This window comes from Triticum dicoccoides, chromosome 5A, assembly GCF_002162155.2.
Source record: "Triticum dicoccoides isolate Atlit2015 ecotype Zavitan chromosome 5A, WEW_v2.0, whole genome shotgun sequence".
NCBI lineage: Eukaryota > Viridiplantae > Streptophyta > Magnoliopsida > Poales > Poaceae > Triticum > Triticum dicoccoides.
The window spans coordinates 686,150,541-686,155,689 of NC_041388.1; positions in this window are offsets into that span (position 1 = coordinate 686,150,541).

Here is a 5,149-nt window from a genome sequence, read left to right on the forward strand (position 1 = left end):
CCCTCGCCTGTGGCCGCCGCCACGCCTTTAAATTTATGTTCATGTTCATCCATCCAAAGATAAGATTATTAAGAGGTAATATCACCGGGAGTCATAAAACTTGTGTTGCATGTTCAGTTTGGTACTAAAACTTGTAAAATACGGATTTGTGATCATCTAACTTGTCGTGTGGTGCAAATACGGTGTGTTCTACCATATCCGGACGTACATGTTGCATGTGTGGCATTGGCTTGGAATAAATGTTTCTAGATAACTCCCTGAATTTTTTAATTGCGCAAAAAAGCCCAGGTGTGGCCCACCTGTCATTGAATAATGTACGAGAAAAAAAATGATAAGTCGTCATATATAGAGGGGCCGGGATTCTTACTCACGAACTTCAGAAGGTACGCACACGTGGTCAACCAGCACAGCCAATGACACATTTTTTTTTTTGACGGGTAGCCAATGACACATGATTGCATGATAAGGATAACTATCTTTTATATCCACATCTTAAAATACGTGGGCCTGTTAGCTCAAATGGCCTACGAAATAACTTACTCTCAAACTGTTCATGTATTATTTTACAAATATTATATATTAAAAATATCCACCCGTCCCATAATATAATAGCGTTTTTGACACTATACTAGTATAAAAAATGTTTTTATATTATGTGACGGAGGGAGTATTTATGAATAATGAACATGTGTGTATAATTTCAAATAATACAAATGTTTGTAAAATTTAAATTCCAAAATATTATTTTAGTTTTACAAACATTTCAATAATTATATGCGCATTTGTATAGTTGAATCTCCATGTAATAACATATCCATAATTTAACATTTAAATTGTTGATATGAATATTCAGTCGTGTTTAATATAATACATAGGTTTATATTTAAATATTTTATTTAATAATCATTTTTTGTATGTATAATGTTTTTATTACTCATGTTTTACAAAAAAATATAATACTCAAGCTTATATCAAACCTTTTGGTTTACAAATCATCTTCTGTATGTATAGACAATAGAGTGTTTTTGTCGCGGCCTCGTGTGTTTGAGACCTAGCGACTCCCTTATTTTTATGTTAAAAATCCACTCATCTATGAGCATTAAAGTTTTGCATTAATCCACTCATCCGTCCCATAATTTACATACAATTTTCTAAAGAAAAATCAAAGGTGGAAAATGGGCTCTACTGCTCATAGCCCATTTGAGCTGGCAGGCCGAGGTATGCCGGGAGTAGAGCAATTAGTTATTCTTCCGAAACAACAAACTGCGTTAGGCCTGTTGGTTTACCTGGTGTGTTTGCCTTCTAAAGATCTGTAGTTCGAATCCTGCTGCTCTAAATGATATTTATTTCCTTTCTCTTATAACACTGTTCAACTTTTTTTGCGTGACCAAAAAATATAGGGAGTTATCTGGAAAATGTTATCCCTACACACTGACATGTGGGCTGCTGGCATGCCATGTAGGCAGGATGTACACCTGGATACAGTAGAATGCACTGTATTTACATCAATCAACAAGTTAGATGACCGTAAATCCGTATTTTACAAGTTTTAGCATCCAAACTAAATATCCAGCGCAAGTTATATGACTACCAGTGATATTACCTCAATTATTAATATATCAAACTTGTACTCCATTCATCAAAATATATAGGGTCTAATACATTTTTCGAGGTTGCCTTTGACCGACGATAACATTAATAATATATGAGATTTATAATATAAAAAAACATATCATTAGAAACTGCTTTCACATACGAATTTAATGATATGCTTTGTGGAATATGCATGTCATATGTTTTTTCTCTAACCCGTGGTCCAAATGAACCTCGGAAAACCTATGAGGCCCCATATATCTGAATGAAGAGAATACAAATGTCAGCACTGCTATGCACACGATGCCATCGGACGATTCATGCACGCCATCACATATCAAATCGTTCATGCATATCATCAAGCGCATATCAACGGTTGTATGGCCCATCGTGCCGCTGTCGTGCATGCATTCGTCGTCCGCAGAGCAGTTTCGTACAAATGTTTGGCTTCACGTAATTATTCACACTTTGTAAATAGTGCTTCAACGGGCATCCTTATGACTTGAATGATTTAGTACGTCGCTGTTCCCCTTAGATCGAATCAAGATCCCATCTTGGATTTAGACTAAAGATACAAAGCATATATAGGGACCTGCTCCCAACAGGAAGATATTTGTGCCCAGATCTTTCTCGGAGGAACAATAATACAAGCGTGTCTCCCTCAGGCGGAGCCACTCATGTTAGCTCGTCGACGCCGGGTCCACCATGCATGGGTATTCTTCTCTCGTGGATCCTATTCTAAGGTTATTTCAAAGAAGTAACTCATCAAATAGTCATGCAAGATGCAACCAGAGAAAAATAACATTTGCTAGCAGGCATTTCGGCTTGGAAAAATGACATTCGCTTTACAGGCTCTAACATCTTTGGCGATTTGCGAAACATGCTAGTTCTCAGGCCATCCAGACGATAAATAGCATCACAATCAGTACGGCTGTGCACTTTTCTTCTCCTTTAGGGGGGCGGCATGTTTTCTTTTCACCTATCCACATCACAAAAATTACATCGATCTCTTTCCACGCAACAGTTGAACCAATGGACATCGATGGTATTGATGTAGTATATGGCGTGTGAATCTGTGATGATGGATGAGAATATCACTCTCATTATCTTCAATACTCCGACGCTAGTCGAGTACAAGTTCAATTGATCTGCAGAAGCAAAGAGCACTACTTCTGTCCCCAGCTGGATGAAGTGCTCGGCCGCCCTAATAGTCGCCATGCAAGAGATTCTCAGGATAATTGTGCAGATGGACCGTTGTCGTCGGTCCCGAACATGGCTTGATAACAACAAAACATGACCAGTTTCAACATCCAATGAAATGTCATCATCCAAGGAAACTCACTCGGCCAACCAAATGACACTCGACATCACGAAACGTACCTCTTGCTTCAGCAAGTGGAGGTTGATATGATTAGACCGATCCACTTGAGCACATAGATTTTTGAAATACTCAAATACTTACTCATGTTGATAGAGGAAAATCTACATGACCTGCTACCTTGGAACCTTGTGCAGAACGACAGGATTAAGGGAAGCCACTTGGAAAGGCACATCTGAAAAAGGAGCACGTAGATGGTTTTGTATGCACACATTCATTCAGGTCATACGTACATCCAACGGACGGCCAAAAGCGCAAGTTGTATAATGGAATTGCCTCTCACTCGAAAGCGACCGTAAATTAGGATTGTTTTATTTGCTTGGCGATGAAGCACCTGCTGGGATGTTCCCATTGAGGATATAGTTGTGCTCGAAAATGAAGTGCGTGGACAGTAAAATCCACCCACCCGAAATGACTTGTACCAATCGGTGCTCGGCAAGGAGGCATCCCGGAATGATGTGCAGCTGCAAGTTTTGGTTGCAGGAACAAGTCTCGGTCAGAGTCCCACTCGATAGGCGAAGAGAAATATCTTGGTGCGTTTACCTCCCTTCCACTTTTTCGGCGCACTTTTTTCCTCTGGGTTCACCGGCCCCGGCCCTCGCCGACCCGCAACCCGCCCGCCGTACATGTCATGGCTATCCGACGGTCTGTGTCGTCGCTGGCCAGGCCGGTGAAGCCCGCCCCAAACCCATTTTGCAGGCAGAGATACAGGCAGGAGCGGCACCATTTCCCGCCTCATGTTGCCCTATAAAACACCGCAGGCGCCGGCCAGCCACCAGGCAAAGCCAGGCTCATATTTTTTACTAGATGTTGAATGTCATTGTGAGATCCAGGCAACCCAAAGAAGCAATGCCAGATGCAAAATCTTTGGTGGCAACAACTTCCAAAATTATGGTTGGATGGGTGAATTGGTCGTTCCAAGATGCAAGGCAATTCTTTCACTTACAGTGCATACAATTAGCACCGCCTAGCATCCCATGCCATCTTTTTTCTTTATGCATTGCTAAAAGCTTGGTCTGTCTCCTTGGCATTGGATGCTTGAGATATTGTGGTCCATAAACACGCACCACGGTTTCATCGAAACTTTTGTGCACTTGACGATCGGATCGTTGGAGTGTCATCCATGAATCTACAGGAGAGCTATATGCAAGCATCTAAAGTGTCATGGTCACCTTTTGAAAAGGGGAAAACACAGAAGACCGACGACATTTCTCTATTGTTGGAAGGAAGAACCAAGGGCATGCATGTTGTCAACAATTCTACGGAACTATCGTTCGGTTGTGCAGAAATGTCGCCGAAACACTTATGGCAAGAAGGTGCAACCTTGCACATACTAGTGGAGGAAGAGGCGCTCTTGCCCAACGTATCTGTTCCGGCAAACTGTCGCATGACCAACCTGCGACCCGGACGCTACCTTTTCCTTTCGGTTGATGCTATCCATTGAGCAATCATCAATATTATCGCATGTTCTTCATTGTCCATCATTTCACTCCCGAAAACGGAGCTCGAATCCAACGACAAATCATGACAACACATTAACTCCACCATCGGATCCATCTACACATAATATGAATTATCTACACGAATCTATGAGCTGTGAAACTAAATCTACAAGAAAAGGTTGGCGAAATTTATCTTGAGGTCGTATGAGAGAAAACCGGACGGTAGGAAGAAGGCATGGGGTTGCGGCGAAGCATTAGAGGTCCTAGAATGGTTCAACGGAGGTGAGCGGAACCGAATAACTGTGCTCCGGGTGTCGGAGGCGGCAGTAAACGAAGGCGACGCGGGGATGTGGGTGGCGGCGGAAGGGAGTGCATTTCCTAAAATATCTGTGGCGCCAATATTTTTGGTGGACGAAAGACACACTATACCACATCGCCCAACCTCCAAATATGGAGGCTCGAGGGATCCAAAAATTATGACGACTTTAGTCGGTTGTCGCCTCTGTTAGAGTGGTCTTTTCGGCCGAAATAGCCATATCGATGGTTATTATGCCTATATATTATGCCGATCGGGCCGAAGTGGCAACTCTTTTAGAGGTTCTTTTAGGTGCTACAATCAAAAGTTTTGTCCCTTGCTTCGCAACATCTATTACACCTGGAATGGTTGAAATTTATGTCTTCCAATCAAATATACTCAAACAACTGATTAATCAAAGCTTTTAACACCCCCCCCCCC